Below are 27726 nucleotides of genomic sequence, written 5' to 3' on the forward strand. Positions count from 1 at the left end.
CGTAAACGTAGGACCTGTGAAGTTAGGCCCCTTCCAAGATGGTGCCAGAAAGGGCATTTGACCGTAAAACTAGACCCTGTGAGGTTAGGCCCCTCCAAGATGGGGACTGTGGTGTTAGGCTTGCTCTCATATACAAAATCCGCGAATCCCTTTTGCCCTACTACTCAAGTGGGGGTCAATGACCTCGGGTTAGAACCCCTAGGTACACTACTAGGGGTCAATGACCTCGTGTGCTGGCTCAGCACAAAATATGCTATAACTCAGATATATAAAAAGTAGATTATACAACATTATTCTGGGGGAGTATTAATTTCTTTCCTCATTAGGAATCTTATTTGATCTTTGCTATTAGAGTCTATAGAAAGTCTAATTACGCAAATCCACCAGGGAAGCGGGTAGTTCTTTTGCAAACAGAGTAAGTCCGGGATCCTTATACGTGGATACACTGCCTGAACTGCTAGTAATATTAAACTGGAAACCACTAAGGCCCGGTTTCTTCAACTCTATGTTAAATTTTGCTTAACAAATGTTAACTAATAATTGTTATTAATTTAACACTTCGTTTAAAAGTACCCTGTTTCACGAACTTATTTCCAACATTTGTTACGAAACAATTGTTAAAGACAAATTAACACATTTCCGTAAGATTTCTGAACGCGTTTAGCAGTGAGCGTCTTTTGTTTCTTTACATATAGCGCTCCTAGTGGCGTGTTGAAATAGTATTTTGTTACACAGCACCGCCGTCTCGATCCTCTTATACTGCCTGCTCTATGCCACTAGTTTAACACAGGAAGGCGCGACTACCAATAGTTCTCCAAATCGCCGTAAGAGTGCAGCAGTAGACGCACAATCTTCGCTGTCGGTGTGGGTGTAGCACTGTATTATTGGTGCATGAATGTGTGTGAAAACCTGGTATATTTTGTACAATGAGTAAACGTGTCTGGTCACTTTCGTTCGTACAAGATATATTTTGAATAGAACTGTAAAATGAATTAATCATGTTATGTTTATAGATATTTCAAGTGATTTTAAGGTGTTGATACTTGTTTCTTTCCGTTCGTGCAAGGTATATTTTTCGTAGAATTGAAAATTCAGATTCTTTCCCCGAAATATTCAACTGTTGTATACCATGTTGCCAATCTCGTCAAGGTTGTTCGCAGCCAGAAAATATACGACTCCATGAAATACCGTCTAGAAGATAATTGCGAGAAAAGCGGCTGTCGGCTTTATCAAATACAGTAGAGACAATACACGACACTTACGGATTTCGCCTTGCTAAAATGGGAGACAATTCGACGGTGGCGCTCCTAGTGACTTGACCTGAACAAATCGCGCTAAATTCAAATATCAATGGAAATGTATATACGGAAATGGATAAATAAATTACGTCTAGAAAGAAAGTGGTAATGAGATATTAACTTCGAAGTTGCTAAAGCAATTCTGGATAAATGAATGAAGCATTATTTAAAAGGTTATTATTCAAAGACTGAAATTAGACATATAAACAAGGTGTGAAATGGACTGCTGTGAAATGGCTTGATCTTTCATTTATGCATTACTTTTTTAGCTTTAGCATACCTGCCTGAAATTTTACGGTTGGATTTGTCTTTTTTCCTCATTTAAAAACAATGTATCATAACATTAAGACATTTGTCAAAAAAAATATCGGCACATTCCTTACACATATGATACAATGAATTAACATTTAATAGCTGGACAATTTTCCTCTTAACATGAAGCCTACTAACAGAAAGAAAGTCTATAAAATCCCGGCTTTAATCTGAGAAGAGGGATAAAAGAAAGAAAAGTTTGAAGATGTTGTCGATAGTGATGCTTTGAGGAATATTTACGTACAATTAGAGTAAAAATGTAACATACCCTTGGCTGTATAGTCGAGGATTTTTAAAGTCGCTGGCCTGGAAATGATCTGAACAGATCTTATAATTCTTGTACAAGCGTAACGTCCCTTCTTTCTTGTACACTTTATCCAAATTGCTTCTGTGACATTTCAAAACCCACAGATCACACCTACAACAACACATCGGTATTGAAGGTTAACTGCTGCACTATACAATAAAATATGCGTATTATATTTTAAGCCCGTTAAAACATGGGTCGAGCAGGTCAGAAGATTATGAAGTACTATAAAAATCTCTGTCACTGGAAGAATATATATGCAAACACAATATTACTTACATGTTCTTGTCACGAGGGAACCTGAAGAACGAGGGCGCATTTTTCTCTACTTCGTAATTACTGCAGCCAAACACAGCACATATCTTTCCCCTCATGTTGAGAGGAGATATCAAGGAATGACACACGCTACTATTTAATTATGTCAACTCACTGAAAACGCATAAATAACACCAAAAACTTCACACAAAAATACACGTGCTCTTACGACAGAATCAGTACCGTTCAGGTCTATCCGCTAGAGTGAGCTCCAATAGCTGTCTCTCGATATCTCGTTCAGTGTCGTGTATTGTCTCTACTGTATTTGGCTTTATCTAGGCAAGGACCTAATGAAGGAAGTAATTGGATATCCTCAGATTACTCTCGCATCTGTGCCTTTACACCTTATTTCAGAATTTGATGGAGCCTCCGCGGGCTCAGACGGTAGACGCCGGCCTCTCACCGCGGGGTTCTGTGGTTCAAATCCCGGTCACTCCATGTGAGATTTGTGCTGGACAAAGCGGAGGCGGGACAGGTTTTTCTCCGGATACTCCGATTTTCCCTGTCATGTTTAATTCCAGAAACACTCTCGAATATCATTTCATTTCATCTGTCATTCATTAATCATTGCCCCGGAGTGGTGCGACAGGCTTCGCCAGCCGGCACAATTCCTATCCTCCCTGCTAGATGGAGGCTTCATTCATTCCATTCCTGGCCCGGTCGAATGACTGGAAAAAGGCTGCGGATTTTTTTTTTTTCAGACGGTGATTAAAGCCGTGGAGGATAGTGGATTCCTTATGATAAACATTGTGACGGACAATCACAAAACGCCTTCATGTTTAGACATTTTGGACAACCTCAGATATCCAGACGATAATATTCCAATCAAACTAGAAACAGGAAATCAAATCCTAACTTACGGGTACTAGGTTCGTGTTGTTGAAGAGAGGATGGAGTGTGACATTTGTGTCAACATCTCACTGCCTAGAGCTTCGACACCTCTAAATGGAACTGATTATACATCAGGACAGAGGAGGAGTTCGATACCCGAAACCTAGTTTTGTTGCTCTGGTGAAGCATCTCCAGGAGTTCGTTTAAACTGATGTGCCCTATTGTCGAAGTCCTTCAAGCGTATGAGCGTAATACGAGGACTTGCGACGTCTTCCCTTTCAGAATACCGGGCGAGTTGGCCGTGCGGTTAGGAGCGCGCAGCTATGAGCTTGCATCCGGGAGATAGTGGGTTCGAACCCCACGGTCGGCAGCCCTGAAGTTGGTTTTCCGTGGTTTCCCATTTTCACACCAGACAAATTCTGGGCTGTACCTTAATTAAGGCCACGGCCGCTTCCTTCCCATTCCTAGGCCTTTCCTATCCCATCATCGCCATAAGACCCATCTGTATCGGTGCGACGTAAAACAAATATTTAAAAAACTTTCAGAATGTGTTTTGTTACAGTGCGAGGTCAAAGAACATCAGCAAAATGTTAGTGATATTATGCTAACTAAGTTCGTAAGACCTCTATTATTTGATATTGCGTTGGCAAGAACACAAAATGTACGGTACCACTCCAAGCCTTCGTCCAGGAAAATCTTTAAATTGTGCATGAAGAGGCCAACTGCGACTTCGTGCAGGTAATTTTGCCGATATTTAATATTACTGATGTAATTTACGAGCTTCAGTGAACATATGACCATACTGCATAGTGTTTTGTAGGCTGTCGTCATTAGAATAAGTTTAGACCACTGTGCGTCTATGCCTGCCATCTAGCGGAGAAATTATGTCTCAGCGTAGTCGCAAAAAGACTCGCATAGAGCAGGCAGTATAGGAGAATCGAGACGGCGGTGTTACACAGACACATGGTTGACATTATTATAGGTTATGGTTAGCGGAGACCGCTAAGAAGTAAACATGTCAAGTAAGACGCAACAACAGCGTTATTATGATGAATGCGAGACAAATATTGTTATAGTTTTAATTTAAAATTATGCGAGTGTGCTTCAAAAATGAAATAACGGACTGTTATATCACAACATTCGATATAGCCTATTCTTGTAGGAGTGCAATCTAAGGTTCCTACATCACCGGGAAAATGTGATAATTGATATGTTTTGAATGATTTTCGGGCATTCTATTATTGGGGGGAAAATAATGTAATGCCTTGTTAATGCTGCAATGGCAGCAAGAATTCTTTGTAGAATTCTACACACTCTTTTCTTGCCCTCGTGAACATAGTCGCCTACAATTAGGCCTTTTTTTTTCTTAAAAAAAACCTATTTGTTCCAGACGTCGACCTATGAAGATCTTTTGCTCCTACAATTAGTCCTACACGGAAAGTGTCTCGAGGTCAGATGTCATTACAAACATGTCACGTCCGCAACCTAATAACTTCTGAAAAATTGATAAATCCCCGATTCCAATGGAAGGCGTATATACTTAGGAGTTGTGGCATAGTGGTCATCGTACTTGTCTGCGAGCGTCGTAGACGTGAGTTCGAGTCTCATTTCAGGGAACGTTATTTAAAATTTGGAACAAAAATATTACGCAAATTGCAGTACCGGTACACTTTGTTTTCTACCTGAAATTAATATAGGTCTAAACGTTCTCACAGTTACTGCTGGATCTCTTCTTAATCTGTTTATCCTCCAGGGTCGGTTTTTCCCTCGGACTCAACGAGGGATCCCACCTCTACCGCTTCAAGGGCAGTGTCCTGGAGCTTCAGACTTTGGGTCGGGGATACAATTGGGGAGAATGATCAATACCCCCCCCCAGGCGGCCTCACCTGCTGTGCTGAACAGGGGCCTTGTGGAGGGATGGAAAGAAGATTGGATGGGACAGGGAAGGAAGCGGCCGTGGCCTGAAGTTAGGTACCATCCCGGCATTTGCCTGGAGGAGAAGTGGGAACCCACGGAAAACTACTTCGAGGATGGCTGAGGTGGGAATCGAACCCTCCTCTACTCAGTTGACCTCCCGAGGCTGAGTGGATCCCGTTCCAGCCCTCATACCACTTTTCAAATTTCGTGGCAGAGCCAGGAATCGAACCCGGACCTCCGGGGGTGGCAGCTAATCACGCTAACCACTACACCACAGAGGCGGACTATATTAATTTGAGGTTGGAAATAAAATTCCACTGCAATTTGATCATTACTTTTATTCGCATTTTTACCTTCTCATTCCCTGAAATAATTAATTAAATTTGTATATAAAAAAAGTAATCTAGGGCGGGACTCGAACTCTCATCGTCGTGGTTCGTAGACAACTACGATGTCCACTCGGCCACTGCTACTCTTGACTAGTGCGCAACTTTTTAAGTATATACGCGGTGCTTTACAATCGGGAATTCGTATTTTTTTCGGAAATTATTAGGTTGCGGACCTAACAAGTTCAAGTTAAATGTGTTCGCATTTTAGTGTTCTATCCCTTCCACGTGGTCCGAAGCGGATCCTGCCTCATGACATTTGTCCTCATTTATTTCGAAAACGAAACTGTACGGTATTGACCCAAACCCTTCTACACGAGTTACTGTTGAGTGTCCCCGAACAGGTACATTAAGCTAGTTGAAGTCGATTGGACGCAGGGTCTGACCCATCCTTGTAAAATCTATAAGCAACTGCTGCATTGGAGAGATTGGTAAGTTGCAATCTGTTGGAAACTCTAACCTATATCGTCTAGTACCTTGTTCATTATGGCTTCGGTAATTAGAAATCGTTCTTCTGACAACTCTAAAAGGTCGTTATTTCTTAGTATGGGTCGTCCTTTGCCTTCTTCAGTTTATAAATAGTCCTCATACAGCAATAAAGCTTCAAACTTACGTCTTCTACATTTCTCCATTTTGAAATTTTTGCAATTGTTAAGAGGTTTAACACAGGGGTGCTGCTAGGTTAATTTAACACAGGATTTAACAATTGTTAGAGTTAACAATTCTTGATGAGACGACCATTTTGTTAAATTGTGTGTTAAGTCTCCTTAACAGCAGTGTCAACACTTCACATTCGTTGAAGAAACCGGGCCTAAGTATTCTTGGAATTTAAGTTTCAACAATTCCTAGGAAGAAAATATCTGTCTGTGTTGTGACGTATGCTTTATGCGATATAAACCAATCTAACGGGTGAAGTATGCAGGATTTAGAATAACATTTCTCTTCGCCTGCACGCTTTTTCTAACAGGTCGTAAGATCTTTCGCGGCAAGGCTTAGTAGCCGGCTAGGCCCATGCTAGACACAGCAATACCGACAGGGACTGATCGCCTGAGACTGGAACTAAACAACAGTTGCGATGATACATTGCTCCCTTACTAACGTGACCTGTGAAACAACCAGCCCTGCATGTACAGTCTGCTAAATGCCAGGTTTAACCTACAGGCAGTTTTCTATTTTCCATCTATGGAGATTTTCCCTCGCCTTATCACCTACTTCGAACACCACTATGCCTCATGGCTACACAGTATCTTCCTGGTAGAATAGGGTGACCAGATGTCCTAGTCCTTCTGTAACCCCTATTCTGAAGTCCGCATTAACACCTTAAGTGCCACGTATGCAGTAAAAAAAAATCCATCCAGGCCATTCTTTCTTGTTTTACTATAGAGTATAAAATGGTGCACCTTATTACAGAAATGTACCTTTTAGTCACCTTTGGCCAAAATTGTAGTCATAACATTGTGTTGAAATTGTGGTGACACATTGGTCTCACGCGGCCACTGACACTACCTTCCAGCTCTATAGGCGTATCCTAGCACAGTTCTCACCTTCCTGACACCTGGTATACGTCTGTCTCATTAGCTCATGAACTACTAAAGAATAAAACTCTTATCTTTGGAACACTGAAATCTAATTGGAAGTATAATCCAACCGATGTTACTAAAAGGAAGTTAGCAAGAGGAAAGACAAGAGCCCGGGAAAGTAACACTGATGTGGTTGTTCAGAAATGGCACGATAAAAGAGACGTCTTAATTTTGACAACTAAACACACTGGTGAGATGGTCACTATTCAGAGGAGGGATGGTGAAGAGCAAAAACCACGAAGTGTTATAGAGTATAACAAATACAAACCGTACATTGATTTATCAGATCATAAAAAAGAGCTATAGTACTTCCCTGAGACGGAGTAAAATGGTACAAAAAATAGCTATAGAGATATTGATTGGCATAATTATAGTAAATGCCATCTATATTTCCAATCAACTTGGGAATGAGAGTATATCTGTTACCCAGTTCAAAGAGGACATTGTTGAACAGTTAACGGGTACCGGTATCAAACATTTTCACATTCCCTCACAAGTACCAAAGAAACAGGTATTACCCCACCGACTGGAGGATGTAGGCTGACAGGGAAGACAGAGATGCAATAATTGTTATGAAGAGATCCATCAGGAATCAAGAAGGCCATATGCCATGAGGAAGACTCTACAGTCTAAGTTCAAATGACCAACCTGTGAAAATTTCTTCTGTTTGGACTGTTTCTTCAAAGTGCACAGATTTGTAGTGTGATAGTGATTGTAAAACAGAACGTCTCATTTGTTATACTTTAAATTCATATGCAAAAAGTGTACCAATTTTGTGATGTGATTGCGAATGAGACAAAGTTACAAATATTTTTTCTAGAAAGTTCATGTAATTTTTTTGTCCTATGTTTTCAATTTGTCTATAGGCCTAGACCCCGATATGAGACAATGAACAATGAGTACACTATACAGTACAATATTTTGTTATTTGTACACATAACACGATCAGAAAACAATAAATAATGTCATAATTTATTTATTGTGGGTGATATATTACAGTGACGTACAGGCTACGTGGTGCCACACTGGACTCTCAAATGAACAGGCCAAGAATAGATTAATGACGTACTGGCCACCTACTTTCATTTAACATACGTTTACATGTCAAATGTGATGACAGTATGGCACCACGGGGCCTGAGACTTTGAGAGTGCGCGTGAGTCCACAGCGGACGCACGCGGCCCGAATGGCATTAAGTTCTGTGAGTCAACGTTGGTCTCACGTGGCACTCAAAGTGTTAAGTAACGAAATACGCTAAAATGTCCTGTCCTTTAATATTAATCTTGCTAAAAGTCCAGTAAAAAGTAATTTTAAGTTCACTTTTGTCCATTCTCGATGAAATGTAATAAAGCGAGTGTCGAAATCCGGTTAAAATCACGCGTTTCTTTCTTTATGGTGAAGATGGAATATTTTCTTTCCCAATTCCATTAAAATCACCAATTTGCAAGGCACGAGAGAGCCGAAAGTAAATCTGATGAGATATAAGGCAAAGGTTGTGGCACACCACGCATTATAATTATCAGAGTGCATTAAATTTATTATTATGTTTACTTGTATATACAGTTGTCGTCGCCGATAAACTTCGATGTGTTACTGATGAAATTAAATTTTCACTAAATTCTATTCACCTATTTTCTCGTGGCTTGGCGTTGATATGGACTGAGCACGAGAAGTCTAAATTCATCAATATCTCTGTTATAATAGCCCGTACGTTAAAACTGTATACGACATAAATAATCAGAAATTGTATTCTATATAACTTTTGTTATGTAGTATTTATCGATAGGACCCTAATAATTTTTGAGAATAAAAATTACTTATAGCTTAAAGTATAGTGCTTTATTCCCTGACTTTGCATTCCAATTTTCATTAAATTCTCTACAGCCATTTTTTCGTGATGCGCGAACATACAGACAGACAGATAGAGAGAGAAAACGGAAAATTAAAAATTCCATTTCCTTCTTACTCTAGAGAGCACCGATACAGAAATACTATTGTTTTCTAATTCTGAGCAATGTACAGACAAAACATTAAGTTATATAAAAGATGATTTTTTTTTCCAAACCTTGTCCCGTTTCTCTACGGGGTCGTGTATGAGGTGAGAAGAATCTGTCGTGGTGAGTTTTTATGACCGGATGCTCTTCCTGACGCTAACCTCATCGGAGAAGTTAATGAGATGAAATGAGTGACGTGATGTATGATAGTAGGAACGGTGAGGGTGAAGCTCGGTGCCGGCACAAGAGGTCTGCTCAAGGCTTAAAGTCCCCATCCGACGGACGAACCACACTAATCACACTAAACACTACACCATAGAGGCGGACCATTATCATGCATATACATCTCAAAGTGGTGAAATTCGCTATTGCTAGCAGGCAACGTTTAGAATTTAGAAACAATAACAATTTGATTCCTCAGCTATTTCCGTGAATGTGTGAATACACTGACGGATGCTGCTGGTCAGTGTAGTAAACATAGACTATTCCTAAACAACTACAAAAGAACCTTACAAGTGTACTTTGAAGTTGCAAGAAAAATACCCTCTAGAGGAGGAACTCCGAAACTGTGTATCGCGGGCCCCTGTGTGGGAGAGCGAAAAATAACATCCATGTAGCCCCTGCCTGTCGTAATAGGCGACTAAAAGGGGATCCAGGCGTTGTGAACTTTGTAGTATGGTTTGGCAATCACGGGACCCTTAGCTGATTCCTTGCATTGCTCCTCGCTTTCATCTATCCTATCCGACCTCACTTGGTCAACTCTTGTTATTTTCCGACCCCGACGCTGTTAGATTTGCGAGACCTAGGGAGTCTTTCATTTTCACGCCCTTCGTGTCCCTTGTCTTTCTTTGGTCGATATCTTCATTTGTCAAAATGTCGGATCCCTTCCATCTTTTCTCTCTTATTAGTGTTATATAGACGGTGATTGCCTAGTTGTACTTCCTCTTAAAACAATTATAATCGATAGCTGTAGTCGCTTAAGTGCGGCCAGTATCCAGTATTCGGGAGATAGTGGCATCGAACCCCATTGTCAGCAGCCCTGAAGATAGTTTTCCGTGGTTTCCCATTTTCACACCAGGAAAATGCTGGGGCTGTACCTTAATTAAGGCCACGGCCGCTTCCTTCCCACTCCTAGCCCTTTCCTGTCCCATCGTCGCCATACGACCTATCTGTGTCGATGCGACGTAAAGCAGCTAGCAAGAAAAAAATTCCGTTATTCATGTCGGGAGCTTTCGCTTTTGAATACTACGAAAGTGTGCGCATTCTAAATCTCGTTTTCAAACTGTTAGAATTTTCACTTTTCATTCCTTGGTATCTTGAGTAATTCTCAAAATGACTCCGTAGTGTATCCACAGTGCCTTGTACAAAATCTTTAACGGGTATAAATGAGAAAAAAAAAGGCAATTAAGGGAAAATTATGAGAAGGTCGTTAGAGATATTACAGTATTTCAAACTGTCAAACGAAAATGTACGCTTAAATTAGTGTCTCGTAACTTTCTATCCCGACAGTGTTCAGCGTGCTATTGCATCTTGTCTGTTTGTTCAGATTAATTCCATGCTGTTCGGTAATAAAATCAGCACCTACTCTATAAATATTTTAGTTGCATTTCACTATCTCCAGTATGGAAATACCATAAACAACGTCTCAGTCTTAGGAAGAATATTAAAACAAGTTAGCCTGTAAATCTACAGAACATGAGCGAAATTAGAAAAAAACTGCATATCATTAGGCTGTAAAGTAAACATTAAACGCTATCCCCCATTTAGATCCTTATAGACACTATAAAATGCTTCTAGTTGTCCTTATTTGACATGAGTCATGAATATAATATGTTATTTTTAAACTTAATAATAATAATAATAATAATAATAATAATAATAATAATAATAATGCTATTTGCTTTACGTCCCACTAACTACTCTTTTACGGTTTTCGGAGACGCCGAGGAGCCGGAATTTAGTCCCGCAGGAGTTATTTTACTTGCCAGTAAATCTACCGACACGAGGCTGGCGCATTTGAGCACCTTCAAATACCACCGGACTGAGCCAGGATCGAACCTGCCACGTTGGGATCAGAAGGCCAGCGCCTCAACCGTCTGAGCCACTCAGCCCGGCATTTTGAAACTTCATCTAAAAAGAAATAAATAGGCGTTTGTTTAAACGCAAGACTTAATCATATTCCAATTTATTGTAGAGCTCCACCACTTTAAATGTTCGAGTTTAATTTCCCAATATTAATCCTCCATTACTTAAAAACCAAATACACTTGAAAGCCATACCTGTTTTAGATCAAGCAAACAGACTAAGTACTTCTACGTCTTGGATATCGCACAGACTTTTATCTCACATCAATGCTGACCAAGCTGTAATGTTACATCCATATATATACAGTAAATCAGAAGTCTCCAGTGAACTGTAAATTATGAAAGTTATCTGGACTGGAAGTTGCCAAAGCACAACATATAAGTTATCCCTTGACCCCTGACACAGACGCGACACATCGTTACAAAGCTCAAAACAGCAATTACCACGTGGGATGTTTATCATTGAACTCAGCAAGAGAGTTGTCAAGGTTTAATTCCTAGTATAGATTCGATGGACTATATATGTCCAGTGTGCTACAAAAAGGATATTCCTCTTCACCGTTCTTTCTTTAATAATAATAATAATAATAATAATAATAATAATAATAACAATTTTATTTAATCTGTTCACCCTCCAGGGTTGGTTTTCGCCCGGAATCAGCGAGGGATTACCTCTACCACCTCAAGGGCAGTGTCCTGGTTCGTGAGATATTTGGTCGGGGATAAACCTGGAGAGGAGCACCACTAAATCGTCCAGACGGCCTGACATGCTATGCTGAACAGGGGCCTTGTGGTGGATGGGAAGATTGAAAGGGATAGACAGGAAAGAGTGAAAGAAGCGGCCGTGGCATAAGTAAGGTCCCCTCCCGGCATTTGCCTGGGGGAGAACGGGGAAACCACGGCAAATCACTTCGAGGATGGCTGAGGTGGGAATCGAACCCACCTCTACTCAGTTGATCTCCCAAGGCTGAGTGCACACCATTCCAGTCCTTGTACCACTTTTCAAATTTCGTGGCAGAGCTGGGAATCGAACTTAGGCCTCCAGGGGTGGCAGCTAATCACACTAACCTCTACACCACATAGGAGGGCAACAAAAACAACAACTATAATAATATTATAATACCAGTGGCACACTTTCTCCGGCTATTTAAACTCCGCGCTTTCTCTAAGGCCATCTATGTAAACAAGCTTGAACTTGTGAACCACCAGAAACTTTTGACCTCTACAGTTAGATGTCTCTACCATTGATTTAGTGGCTCCCTCTCCCGGACTAAACATTAACTACTAGATAGAGTAATATTTTTTAAAATCTCAATACACTCCCACGTTATTCATTAATATTTTTTGGTTTTTAAAGCGTAATTTGAATTTTTTCACAACTTTAATTGATTAACTACTCGCCTAATGGCATTATCTAGCTTCCGCTATGATATTGTAATTTCCGCTCCTTGCGAGCCTTAAGTTACTTCTACTTTCTTACACTGATCGCTCTTGCATGATATGGTGTATTTCTTTTATTATATGGGGATGCACTTTCTAGCCAGTCGGTGAACTAGGTGATTTTAGGGTCACGTGATTTGATTCTTGTCATTGGTCATGTTAATTGCCGATATTCAGATGCTTTATTGCTCGTGATACAGTCAGGATATATTTCAGAATGACAACGCTTCTGGACCCTGGTCTTGGTCCATGGAAAGAATGTTGTGTCATTACTGCTCCTGGCTAAGTGAACTGTTACAGCTCTTTAAGTTTTTTACGTCGGCAGCAATCTTCTAGCTGTTAGCAACAATTTTGGATATGGATTTTACTCCCATGGTCAACTTTTACCAAACATTTATATGGTAGCGTAACTATCTTATTTCTGGTGAATTCTTTTAATCTTGAAAATTGGGCTTTAAAGTTGATATGGGTTTTCCCAGTTTTACAACTGGCTGCCCTTCCTGACACCAGATATATGCAGAGGCTTTATTCACTATTACGTGTTTCTGTGGCTGTAGTGTTATTTGTTTTGTATAAATAAAGATGTATCTTAACTGTTAATGGTCAAAATCCTCGGTAGGGTCGGGAATGAAACTCAGGCCCTCTGCAGCGAAGACCGCTAAACTGACCATTCAGCCGAGGAGCCGGACTCTTATAAGAAGAAGGAGGAGAAGAAGAAAAACCGGGCTGAGTGGCTCAGACGATTGAGGCGCTGGCCTTCTGACCCCAACTTGGCAGGTTCGATCCAGGCTCAGTCCGGTGGTATTCGAAGGTGCACAAATACGTCAGCCTCGTGTCGATAGATTTACTGGCATGTAAAAGAGCTCCTGTGGGACTAAAATCCGGCAACTCGGCGTCTCCGAATAGTCAGTGGCACGTAAAGCCAATAACATAATAATAATAATAATAATAATAATAATAATAATAATAATACCCATATGTAGGCCAAAACTGATATTGTCCGAGGAGAAGAAAAGCAGGTACGCGTATTGACAAGATAGCCTTAGGTTTTATACGGTCCATATCTGGCCGAATTCAGATTTAAAATAATAATAATAATAATAATAATAATAATAATAATAATAATAATAATAATAATAATAATTTTCTATGTTATTGTTTTTACACCTCACGAACTACTTTTGCTGTTTTCGCAGGCGACGAGAGCCCATAATTTTGTCTTGCAGAGGTTCATTATCGACAAGAAGCTACAGATTCACGAAACTTTAAGTACCACCGGAGTGAGCTATGATCGATCTCACTAACTTGAGCTCAGAAAGCCTACACTTCCTTTTCTTCTTCTGTCCTCTCTTTCTTCAAACCATGGGGTGGGGGAAGGCGATCGTGGAGGTGATGATGTGTTTGTTTCTTCTAAGGAATGAAGAACTCCGTAACCATCTTTTCTTAACTAATTTTACAACTTGCTTTTTCGCACCGACACAGATAGGTCTTATGGCGACGATGGGATAGGAAAGGTTTAGGAGTGCAAAGTAGTGGCTGTGGCCTTAATTAAGGTACAGCCCCTGCATTTGGCTGGTATGAAACTAGGAAACTACGGAAACCCATCTCAGGGCTGCCGACAGTGTGGTTCGAACTCACTACCTCCCGAATGCAAATTCACAGCTGCGCGACCCTAACCGCACATTGACTAATCAGGAGAAAGAATGCATAGCCCGATCCTTCGAAAATTGAATATATCGACGAAGGAAAGGGAAAAGCCTAAAAATAAAAGACTCGCTGGTCCTCGGAAACCTACTGTCAGTGTTGGAAGAGAACAAGAGTTGTCCAAAGAAGGTCACGAAGAAAAGATGAATAGAGGAGCCTGGTAAAAGTGAAGTCAATATCAGTCTTTGCTAGGGACCCCGTGGTCACCAAAATACTTGAAAGTCCCTGTAATCCCCCTTTTTAGTCGCCTTCTGCAATAGACAAGAGATACCCAGGATTTATATTCGATACTGAGTGTACCAGCAATTTGCAGTTTTCTTCACTTTTTTTTGTCATGGCGCCACAGATGAACTAGCTAACAAACAATATGTTTCTTTTTTAGAGCTCTCCTTTCCTCTCAGCCTGTCTTTTCTTATCCCCCACAAGTTTTCGATCGGAAACATGTCGGGGGAGTTCCATGGCCATTCCTATACTTGATTATTTAATTCCTCGAGTATTGTTTTGCCCAACAATGTCGAAATATTGCTTTGGTAGTCAGTGCTCCCTGAATACCCCGGCGGAAAATGAAATTCCAACACCTAGAAGATAAACGAAGAGGCGTCTTTGCACATCATCGCATCATAAGGTCATTTTATTCCCTCTCCTCTTACGAGGAGGGGGCGGGTCATCAGCTCAACGAGGAGCTCTTCGGCCATACTATAGAGCTCGTGCGCATCATGTGATTTTAGTTGCTGGCGCTCGTAGCGGTGACTTGTGTAATCTTTCAGGGGGACGGTAGTAGCTTGTGCAACTACAAGCGCAGGGAAAAATTGAATGTTTAGATGTCGACTCTAGATATTTGTGTAGAATTTCGTTAAGTTCAGTGGGATGCATCGTATTTCAGAGCTCCTTTAAAGAAGGGTGAAAAAAAAAAAAAAAAACAACTGAGACAGTCATCGCATACTACAAACAAGGGAAGCGTTTGGAGAAGAAATAACCTGCTTGTGTTTGAGGGAAACAAACATTCATCAGCCGCCTTATGCTGTTAAAATTAAAGTAAGCATCTGTTTTCTGTTTCTACATAATAACGTAGCACAGTATTTGTATCTATTGCAGTTATAATTGGATGCCGTTATGCATCAGTAGACTAAGCGCCATTTGATGAAAATTGAGATTTTAGCGCCATCTTGTAGAGGAAGGCTTGAACTATTTATAAAAAATTCCCCACTGCATTACAAGAGGCCGTTAGTTGTTAGTAAACAGAAAACCTAAGCGACAAAGCGGAAATCAGTAAAAACGTAAATTGCATCAGTAGACTATGCGACTTTCCAGTCTGCATCATTGGATCAAGCGCCACATTCCTCACATTGCGCGCGGATGACAGCGTGGGAGCCCGCATTTTCGATAGTGCTGACATTTTTACGTGGTGATACATTGAGTGGTTTATCAAGTGACGAAATTCAGCGATGTATCAAGTACTTCCAAAAGTAAGGAGAAGGACAATGTTACTAATGCAGCTTGCTAAGAAGGTTGCGTCTGAGAATCATTCTCTAGAATTTGATGGTGAATCTCAGGAAGTAAATCTAAATAAGTCAAGACAGGGACGACCACGGGAAAGTAGAGTTCCATTTCACCAGGCATTAATACCTCTGTGGCCAAAAGGAAAACCTATTATCTCTGAAGCCAAACTAAGAGACTTTGGTTCGCTGATGCACCTAATACCTATAGATGCCAAACAATTTTACCAGAATCTTCAAGCAGATTCTCAGATCGTGGATGACGTAGATGAATTTAATGGAGATCCTGATTTCGAGATTGAATGAACTGAGAGTAACAATCTTATTACCTGTCCAGTGATTTGTGTGTATTTACGGGAGAAAATATCTTTAATCACATTTTCTGTCTCAAGCAGAACAAAACTTACCCATAGGCTTAAAAATATCACGTCAATACTGTACTCTCAGAATATAATAGGCCTATCGTGAAGGAAAATCCATTAAAAATTGTATAGACTAGAATGGCTCATGTCTTACCATTTGTATTTGACTCAAATAAGTTGAAATTCCTAAAATCAGTCAGTCGTTATAGCAACGACCTTAGAGAATAGCTTCCCTTCTAGAATTTCTCCATCTAAAACTTGAATAATGTACCGGAGTTGTGGCGCGGCTCGTGGTGGTTCAAGCACTTAGCGGGCCTTTTCAGACAGTAGGAGATTCAGCTTTTAATCATGGCTGCCGCCACGTTATGTTTTTTGAAGTTTTACTCAGTAGATACTCAACAGTTAGGGGTTATTGGTGTAGCATCGTGATACATTATTCGCACTTGAGAAAAACCTTAAATTGCATCAGTAGACTAAGCGCCATTTCTTGAAGAAAATCTATGTAGTGCGATTATAAAAATGTTGAAATTTGGTGAGAAGGTACAATCTATTATCCTACAACACCAGTAATACCATATTTAGTAAAATTATGTTCGCCCGAATTTACACATAGAACCAAATTTAAACGCGATTATCTCGCAACCAACTTTTGGCGCTTGGTCTAGTGATGCATAACGGCATCCAATTGTTTTTACAGTTAATTTACACAAGATTAATCTTTCTACAGATTGATTGCGGCAGAAAGGTTAAATCAGATGAGTGCGATTGCAAAGCCGGACTTTCACAATGCTGTAAACATATTTCTGCATTGTGTATTTATATCAATACTGAGAGGGATTCTTCCCAGACTTCCTCTCTGCAACAATGGGAGGAACCTTAAAACATTATTGCAGAGTATTTTAAAGAGAAAATGCAGAAGAAATACTAAACTGACCATCAGATAAGCGGCCAATTTATTACGCGTCGGAAAGTGAAAATGTTGAATCCTTAAGTAAAAGTTAAGGTCATAGACTGTGCTTTCTCGAAAATCTTGAAAGCAGAGTGTGAAGGTGAATCTTTCTGTACCTCTACTTGCATAGTTCAAAACATCGTTGGAAGCGTCGTAGAGCTAATGGACTTCTTATTTCAGTGTCTTAACCAGTTGGGCAAACAAACAGTTAATAAACTATTAAGATGCTATCTTGTGAATAATTTGCCTGGAGGTAACATATCTCTACCTTCCACAAATGAGTGCATGTTGCCAAATAATATAATATAAAAATTTTGTTGTGAAAATGTTAAAGTAACAAATTGACAGAAGCCTCAAATTGCAGTTGAGACAGGGGAACAATCTTTATGTCCTTCCTGGTTCCAGCAAAGGAAGTTAGGCATTTCGGCCAGCCAGAATGTACACCAGATCAAAACTCTACAGAATGGAGATTACGAAAGGCTGACATTAGCGTTTCTTTAATCTAAGAATTTAAATATTCCTGCAGTGAGATATGGCAGAGCTAATGAGCGGAAGGCACTTGAGAAGTACTGCTTATAAAAGAAATGTAACCTGATGGAGTAATGACAACAAGAAATTTGACTGTAAATTATTTCTTATAATGAGAAAACATTAAAATTCTTTGATGAGCACTGTAAGGCTGACATTAGCGTTTCTTTAATCTAAGAATTTAAATATTCCTGCAGTGAGATATGGCAGAGCTAACGAACGGAAGGCACTTGATAAGTACTGCTTATAAAATAAATGTAACCTGATGGAGTAATGACAACAAGAAATTTGACTGTAAATTATTTCTTATAATGAGAAAACATTAAAATTCTTTGATGAGCACTGTAAGGCTGACATTAGCGTTTCTTTAATCTAAGAATTTAAATATTCCTGCAGTGAGATATGGCAGAGCTAACGAACGGAAAGCACTTGATAAGTACTGCTTATAAAAGAAATGTAACCTGATGGAGTAATGACAACAAGAAATTTGACTGTAAATTATTTCTTATAATGAGAAAACATTAAAATTCTTTGATGAGCACTGTAAGGCTGACATTAGCGTTTCTTTAATCTAAGAATTTAAATATTCCTGCAGTGAGATATGGCAGAGCTAACGAACGGAAGGCACTTGAGAAGTACTGCTTATAAAAGAAATGTAACCTGATGGAGTAATGACAACAAGAAATTTGACTGTAAATTATTTCTTATAATGAGAAAACATTAAAATTCTTTGATGAGCACTGTTAGGTCTTTCACATGGCACTTCACTGCAATCTATAATGCACGTGCAATTTTCAAGTGTTTTTCAAGAGCATTAGGCATTGTGTTTTTGATAGTGGATCATTGTGGCCAGAAAATCCACTCCTTTGTTTTCTCAAAAATATGATGGAGAGCGAATTTAAAAATAGCAGATGCTGAAGTCGTATGACAGTTAAAAATTGCGCCTAGAGTGGCGAAACTAATACCGAGTTTACATTTTATTAGCAGTAGAAGCAGCACGTTTTCTTCGGTAAATATGCAGTTCTGATGAACAGAGGGTAACAAGGATAAGATAATAAAAAACCACTGCAAACTTAACAACCTGCTATTTCAAGATGATGTTGTTCCTTGTCTTTCACTGGCCTGTATCCATGAAATATATATTTGGTGTCCACTAAGTCCACGTGAACACCACAATCTCTCTTAAAGTAAGTGTCAGTCGTCGTCTGTATATTCACTCGAGGCATTGGAAAATTTGTTTGAACTTCCGCTTCACAATTATTTTTCAGAGCAGAAAATAACACATTCACACTGGTTTTGTTACCATTGGTGCGCATCACTTCAGTCTGCGTGCTTGAATCACTGTATGATTTTGAAAATCTTCCGTGGTACTAGTTTCAGCATTCTTACGTCTCCGTTTTCGCCTCTTGTATCTAGTAGTCACTCGGTGCTCCTCTTCTTGCTGACGTTCAGTCGAAACAAACGGTTTTACAAACAATCTCGGTACATAACCAGGACTGTCAGGATCTCTCGAAGGCATTCCATTCACAAAATGCCGACTACAAACACGCGAGTTATTCGTGGGTTCCTATGGTTTACCATAACTAGTCTGTTGTTTCAGTGCCGCAATCCAGGCATGCTGCTTTTTATTTGGAAACACAAAAAACTTACTGCCAGGAGGACAGTTAATATACGTAAAGTTGCAATCCACCACAGAACATTTTTTCTACTGTTTCGAGAACAGTACAAACAGTATAAACAAGACCAACACAGGCACAGGCACTAGACGGCGACTCCCCCTGATTGTTTAAGTGACTTGCCGCCAGAGCGTAGCACCCATCATGCGCACGAGGTCTATAAGAAAAGCAACATAGAAAAATGACAAAACTGAGGGTATGTACCGTACATACCATAAAAGTACGATAGTAATGGAGTGGGCGCAGGGAGACCGCGACAAACAAGCCGGAACCCAGGGGCGGGAGGCCGCAAAGCACCCACGTGAGTGAACCCTACGGATACCAGCACAAAAGGAGCGAGAATTTTATTGACATAGCAGAGTATCTCGGGCGCGCAGTACAGGAAAGGAAAGTGTTACATAGAAGAGTATTTACATTGTTTGCGCCGGGACAGGGAGTGAGTTCGGGAGGAAGTTATAAGGAGGAGGACAAGGGTAATATTGTAAGAGGAGATAATAGAGGTTAGTGGTGATATTGGTGACGGAATTGGCAAGTAAACGGAGAAGTTCCAATATGGAGAGCGGCGGTAACGTTAAGGGAGGTTGTGGGGCAGGGGGGTAGATGGCTTGCGGGGGTGGGGTGGGTGGCGGCACGGGACGGGGGCGAGGAGAGAGGGGACGGGAAGGAGAGGGCACACGGTGCGGGGTGGGGAGCGAGAAGGCTCCACTCGATAAGTTCGCCGGTGAAGTTGGACACCGTTGGAGTCTTTACACAAACAAACAAACAAACAAACAAACAAACAAACAAACGTAAGTTATTTCATTCCCGCCGCAAGTGCGGCGGGCGGGCCAGCCGAACTAGCGGCTCTTAGGCCTTGCGAATCAAAAATGGAGAGTGAATTTAACAAAAAATGGCAAGTATGTTGTGCACATACGTAAAATAAAATGTAGAATGTCCCAGCGCATTAAAATTGTGGAAGTCTTGCAGCATTCGTTACAGAGAATATGTACAAAAGTAGTCACATATGGTGAGCAGGTACAGGTAGGGAGGTTGAGAGGAAGGTATAATTAGACGGACGCGGGTAGTATTGGAATATAATATAGGTTAGTTGTAAGATTTGTAACGGAAGTGGCAAGTAGACGCAGAAGTTCTAGGATGGTGAGAGGCGGCAGGCTGAAAGGGGGTTGTGGAACAGGGGGATAGATCGCTTGCGGCGGTGGGGTGGGTGGCGGTGCTGGGCGAGAGCGAAGAAGGGGGGGGGACGGGTGGGAGAGCGTACAGCGCGGGGTGGGGAGCGGGAAGGCTCCACACGGTAAGTTCGCTGGTGAAGATGGACGCCATCGGTGAGCAAGCGGTTGACGTCTTCATTGGTGGGAAGCTGAAGGCGTACCATGTACGTCGGACCGTGGACGTTGAAGATACGGAAGACGCGCCGTGCCAGTGCAACCCGACAAAGATAAAAACAGGAATGATAATAAAACCCCATAAATATAACCAAATGTGCACAAGAAGCAAAATACTTACCATCGAGCAGGAGCAGTATTAACAAAACCAGCGTGGAGGGCACAGAACATAAGGGAAAGGACTGGATCGAGCTAACTACTTGAGGGGTTGCCAGGTCAAGATTGCTAACTGAAAGCAAGATTAATGTTTAAATAACTTGAACTTTACTTAAAATTAGGAAAAATATAAACAGAATTTAGGAATGAAAACTGCAGAGCAAAAAAAATAAATCTGTAAATAATGTCTTTAAATTATAGATAAAAATCAATTTTCAAAGCAAAATATACTATGAGTGCGCACTCGGATAACAACGTAAAATAATTTTTATGTAGTAATAAATAAGTAAATAGAAGAAAGATAAAAATTGTAATAATTCAACTCATTAAATTAGGAGACAAATGTCTATTTTTAGGATAAATAAAATCGTGAAAACACACTCAGATTACAAGCTACACTTTGCCTTAGAATCAATGAATGACAAATGTTAAAACGGATCCGTGCATTAAATATTAATTACATAACTGGCCAGCTTTTCTTTGTGAGTAAGTATACTACAATTAATCACAATAAACTGGAATTTGCTTCCGGAACCAGTACACAAGGATTTCAATCACCCCGAAACACGGAAAAACACTCAATATTTAAGGCAACGATAGCAGACCCAAAAAAAGGTTCCACACGTAAATAATTGAAAGGACACAAGAGAAAATCGCACGAACCCGAATAAAAATATGTCTCAAATAAACTACAAATTACGAAGGGAAACACATAAAATTTCACAGACAACAAAACAATGGTACACACGAAGCATACAGCTTCCCAAAACCGAAGCCAACATCCGACTTAAAGAGACAATAGGCAAAGCCCACACAAAATTAGCGTACCGGAGATAAGATAAAAACATGGCACGCAATAATGAAAGAAGAAGGAAAGAAAAACGGACGCGAATAATCTGAGGAGGGCAAAAGTATCATCAAGAAATAGGGAACAAATTCCAGTTTATTATAACCAGAATATTACAATAATTATGTATAGTCTTTTAAATTTAACATTTCTTCCAACCAAAATATTAATAAAGGATTTAAATGCCGGTTACACAATTTTAATTTTAGGAGGCCTTGGAAAACGGTAATGGCCGAATAAGACCGGAAATAAACTATCCCATTAAGTAATTAAACAATGAGCCATTACGAAAACAATACTAGTACATAACGTCTTTCAAAACGTTGTCAACAGTCCATCGGATGCCACAAATATGAACCAAGAAATGTAAAAAGTAATCCACCAACAAAATTAATAATAATAGTAACTTTAAGAAACAGAAAAAGGCAGCACAACGATAATCTCAGTTAAATTAAAGTAATGGAATAATAGGTCTCTCACCCGCGCATATACCATGTTCCAGAATTACTCCATAAGAATAATTTGGATATAGAACATTACCAAAATCACGTTAAGTTACATTTTAATATTTAGCAGATACAATTTATATCATTAAAATGTCCGATGAAGAAGAAAGTCCAGCTTAATTTAATGAATAAACGGTGGTCGCCAGGTCCATAAACTATAGGCCTAATTTCAATTACAGTAGCGGAGTAGAGACGAAGTAATATTAACAGCGTTGCCAAAACATTTCTTCTAATATAATAGTTGTCGCAGATAGCTTGATACACACGTTCTTCTCCAAATAATCCGGCAGCAGAACAGTTTCGAAACAATTAAGTAGATACTTGTACTTACATTTTTGGGTGTCCAATTTAATATACTGTAATCCAATAGCTTACATTCTAGCTCATTTTGTAATGAAGAACCCTCCTTCAGATAGTTCGGTCACACTAATATTAAAAAAACTGAAAATATGAAACACACAACATTATCGCGCTTCAATTAAGGCAATGCCTTAATTAACGAGGCTATTGGTCTGGTTTATCAAACTCCACTCCAACAACTTTCAATTGCATTTTGTACACAACTTCTCCAAACGCGTCCATCTTGGCTATCTGCCGGGAACAGACTGGCGTTCAGTCCAGTCAAGCCGCGGGTCGCTCAGTTGAAGATCGACACTGCGCACGCTCAAGTCAAAAAAATTTGGTTATTGATCCAATCAGAATTTCGAAGCAACCGACGTAACAATGGCAAGAAGATACATTTTAAATCGCCACAGTTTCAGGCACATAATTTAACGGCAATGCAAACAATGGCCGAGAATTGCAGATAAAAGTCCCCACACACAAATGTATATGTCCAACAAATGAGGGTATGGAAAATTATTGTCTCACCGGGACCCCTGCCGTGAGGAGATCGGTAAGTAGATCCTGTTCAGAGATCGCAGGGTCGACGCCACGAAGGACACAGCTCGACACTGAAGGTGGTTGATTGGCCGTGGTAGCGCCAGATGCGCCGTAGGAGGCTGGCTGAGCAGTAGTGGCGGTATCCAGCGAATCAGCAGGGGGCAGTTGGGGACTGGGGAGGGTCGTAGATAGGGAGGGGCTGGGGGTAGACATGATGGGGGAAGGATGACTGGACGTAAGAGTGGCTATAGAAGAAGACGGGGAAAGCTGAACAGAGCTGGTAACTGTAGTGTACGTAGTAGTAGTAGTAGTAGTAAGAGTAGGCGAAGACTGATGGACGGAATAAGTGACAGTGGTAGTAGTCGAAGTGAGACAGGAAATCGGAACTGTAATAGGGAAAGTATGATCAGAGGCCAGTTGTTGTAAGAGATAGTCGGGAGTGGGAAGAACTTTGTGCTGGACGTGAAAGAGAGAGATGGTGCCTTGAGCGATGAACTTTGGTCCGTGAATGGAGTATTCAAAGAAGACCAAAACGTTGGGCGAAGGTTGTCCAGATAAGGCTTCCTGGAGACGGAGAACCCACTTGGTCGCAACGTTGTCGTTCTGAAGCGAGATCCGGATGTCTTTAGGTGAATAAGCGGTGTCCACATTCTTGATGAGACAAGAAGACATGGTGGAGGAAGGCGACAGCCAACGAGGCGTCTGCCCGTTTGATTATTCTTGGGCCGGCTGAGACAGTGAAGATAGCGAGGAGAAGAGTACCACCCAGCCGAAAAATATGTGGACATGTATGTATGAGTCTTTACACATCTGAAAGATGATGCCTATTCAAATTTGAGTGCTAATCGACGAAGAGTGGTGCTAGTAGTGTCACTATGACCTCGCAAAGCAATTTGCTTTAAATACGCCCCGTACACTTGGCGAGGATTAGTCATCGTACGGTGTCAACGTTATGAAGTAGGCAGACGAAGAAGGCAGTATCAGCACTTACTGAGTTTTTAACCCTAAACCGGGCGCGTTGGTGAATTTCGTTCACCAACCTGCGTATTTAATTTGTAGTTTTTAGTTCCTAAGAGCTACAGCCGTCGCGCTGCTAGTACCTTCCGGCGAAGTCTTATCGATACTCTCCGTGTAGCGGTACTTGTTCAGGAAGTTGTACGTCTCACGCTATTCGACCTTGACACGCACGTGCCGTCATTTGGTGAACTTTCTTCACCACGCGTCCGGAAATGTAAGTAAAATTGTACCTTAAACGTTCTTGGAGTTTCATTATTTTAAAATGTAGACTGTAGAGGAAACAAAAGTAACTACCTATTTCTATTGTAGGGCGAAGTTTGTGAAGGATGAAGACATACAAACGCTGTTACAGGAATTATCTGATGAGGAGGAAGGATCTGAGGGAGCTGAAGTTTGTGATTTTTTTGATGGTGAAGATGAAGTGGTAAATTATTCAGACATTGATCATGACAGTGAGAGTGAACAAGAAGGTGATGTAGGCGTAGTTGATACCTATGAACACGACGAACTAGAGAGATTTTTGTTTTGCAAAGGCGAAACAATGCTGTGTACCACTAACTTTTCAAGGGCTACCTCTAGGATTGAAGAATCTTTCGTTTCAACTCATGAATAAGTGGTTGGTTGAACGAACTGAGATAGGAGCAATGCCTCCGGATATCCGAGCAGTGTTATCCCCATACCATCAGAAAGAAACATCAGAAGAAATAAAAATGCCATCGAAGAGAGGACGATGCATTCACTGTAAGCGGAAACAAAATCAAATCACCACAGTGTCATAACTTTGTGTGTAAAGCATATTCTAAAAGATGCATTACATGTGTAAGCTGTAAGAATAATGATAATTATTAATGAAGATTGTTAGAAGTGTTTCATTTTAAGTCCCCGTGAGTTAAGTATTCATCTGTTTCAATTTTATGCAGTCTTCGACCCATGAACAATTTTACCTTTTATTATTATATGTATATACTGTCACTTGTAATTTGTGTTGTAATTATTATGTCTAAGGGTTATAAAGCACATAAGGAGTAACAATATCAGTCGTGTAAGAGTTAGTACTTGTTAATCAGTTGCTAATCCTAGGAAAAATGAATGGTGAACGAAATTCACCATGCGCCCGGCAATGTAACATTTATAGGCGCGCCCGCTTTAGGTTTAACGAGGCCTTGTAATAGGGGTTCGAGTAGGTGAATGTTATTTCCGTGATATCGCAGAAAGACACGGCCAGGATGTATCCACAGAACATCGGTGTTGGCAACAATGGTCACGGGAGGGCGTTATCTCAAGAAGATCGGGGCCCGGACACGGGCCGCTAGGGAGAGGGGAGACGCCATATTCAACGCATAGCTTTGGTGGATCGTTCTGCACCTGCAGAAGCCATTATAGCTTCATTTGGCACCAGAGTGACGCAGCAAACTGTAATAAACCTATTACTTGAGGGACATCTCAGAGCCAGACGTGCTGTAGCGTTCATGGCACTAACTCCGAATCACTGCCATCTGTGACTTCAGTAGTCAAGCTAGAGCTCATTGGAGATCTGTTATGTTCTGTCTTGTTGCAGGTGATGCCCGTAGTCTTGAAAGGAGGAGGCCAGGAGTGTGCTTGGAACCAAGCTGTCTGCGGCGTCGACACACTGGATCTCCACCAGGAGCAAGAGCACTCTCATAGTTATCCCAAGAAACTTCACAGCGGTGATTGAACTGGCTGTACTGCCATTCATTCGCAGTATTCAAGGTCGTGTTTTCCAAAGCTCGTCCTCATACCGCTGCTGTCACCCACCGTGCTCTGCAGTGTCCACCAGTTGCTTTGGCCTGCGAGATACCAGACCTTTCACCCATCGAGAATGTATGGGACATTATGGGACGAGAAATCCAGCATCATTCAATACTGTTGCCGATTTGACTGACCAATTGCATCAGGCGTGGAACTCCATCTCAAAATATGGCATACGGCACCTCTACAACAAATTGCATCCATGTGTGCATGCTTGCATTCAATATCGAGCCGAGTACAATGGTTAATAATGAAGCACTATGTCACACGTCTTCTCGCACATACTTGAACCTGTGACTTGGAAGCTTCACTTAAATAAATACTTCTGCTGGACAATTCCTTAGTCTAAATTGCATTCTTCTAAAGTAATGTCTTCTCGGTGTTGGGGTTTCATTTTCCGCCAGAGTAGTTAGGAGACTAAAGGAGTGACCGTCGTGGGAAGAAAGCTTGCCTTTAGCTCACTGTAGTACGTCTTTGTCTGAAAACTGATTTGCCGTACAAGTATCATTCTAGCGCCTTCTACCCAATACATTATCTCGGATGTATTGGTAAAACTCTCGATTGGTGAATTACATAGCGTTGATCACTCCTCTAACCACCACAGAGTAATGTTTTATCCAGCAAACCTTGTAACATATTCTTCCGAAACTCTAAGGATATCCCGCTGGTACTGTGCAAACATCCAGGCGATAAACCTCCTTCGATGAGTGAGGAGGTAGAATACATCCTTCCTGTCATTAGAGGCTCACGGGTTATCAACTTGGTCACCAGGAAAACCCTGGCTGAGCCTGGTAAATATTCCAATTACTTGTGCCAGGCTCCTCACTATTATCTCCCGTAGTGGTAGTGATGGTGGTGGTGGTCATTATTGTTTTAAGATGAAGTACAACTGGGCAACGATCCTCTATTAACCTAATCAGAGGGATACAATTGAAGGGATGCGATACCTCAAAATGACGGTATCGCTAAGAAATATCTAGGACACGAAAGGCGTGAAAATGAAAGACTCCGTAGGCCGCGAATGCTCTTATACCGTCGGAATAGTTCATCTGACAGTCCTTGCTCAGTACTTGTTCTCTTCCGACCTAGTCGGTAGTAGGTTTACGAACCTTCGTATTTTTCATGGATTGTACATTTACTTTGGTGATATCTCCTTTATTGGGAAGGTTGAGAGTTTTCCATTTTTATCCTTCTGTCTAGTGTCAGGAGAGGAGGTGCCCATCCCTAATACGATAATCACCGACATCTCCTTACCATGTATGATACACCTCGGTCTTGGTGGTGATGGATTTCTAAAACCACCGGATAGAGAAGCTTATGATTATCATCAATCTGTTGAAAAAACATTTTTTACGTTGGTAATCTTCTCATAGAATTTATGAATACCTCGAAAATTTCTGTGTGGGCCGGCGCCGAGATTAGGCGTAGTGCGCTCACCTCTTATACGCAGACCGAGGGTTCGATTCCCGGACAGGTAAGGGCTTTATACCTGGATCTGAGGGCTGGTTCGAGGTCTACTTAGCCTATTGATTACAGTGATTACAGTTGAGGAACTACCATCCCGGGTCTGGAAACGGCCGAGAGGATTCGTCGTGCTGACCACAGGGCATCTCGCAATCTGAAGGCCTTGAGGGTGAACAGCGGTCGCTTGCTAGTGCTGAAGTCCTGTTGCGCCATGGGGTATTGTTTGGTTTATTCCGATGTTTGAGTCTTTATACTGAATTATTTACAGCACCGTTTTTATCTTTACCTCCTGACGTGGATGCAATAGAATACATCTGCGGTATCCTCTGCTTGTCGTAAGAGAAGACTGGTGGTCTTAACTTGGGACTGTGGGGCCTCTGGCATTGTTTCCACTTACTTGCGCCGGGCTTCTAATTTTCAGCTTTCCTGTCCGTCCTCACTTGGTCAACTTTTCTTCTCCTTCCACCCAGAAAATATTAGGTTTACGACGTCTAGCGGGTGTTTTATTTTCACTTCCTTCGTG

The 27726-nt window shown here is 40.9% G+C and overlaps 1 protein-coding gene across 1 annotated transcript in view; it reads right to left on the minus strand.

Moving 5' to 3' along the window:
* The window catches only part of LOC136877219 (hemolymph lipopolysaccharide-binding protein), a 94553-nt gene extending 83200 nt beyond the window's left edge, over positions 1 to 11353 (minus strand). Inside the window, exon 1 of the mRNA XM_067151068.2 lies at positions 11220 to 11353. The gene's annotated coding sequence lies outside the window, so the exon portion shown is untranslated. The remainder of the gene's footprint in view (positions 1 to 11219) is intronic.
* Positions 11354 to 27726: the final 16373 nt, after the last annotated feature.

Source organism: Anabrus simplex, chromosome 7 (assembly GCF_040414725.1).
Source record: "Anabrus simplex isolate iqAnaSimp1 chromosome 7, ASM4041472v1, whole genome shotgun sequence".
In the NCBI taxonomy this organism is placed as follows: Eukaryota; Metazoa; Arthropoda; class Insecta; order Orthoptera; family Tettigoniidae; genus Anabrus; species Anabrus simplex.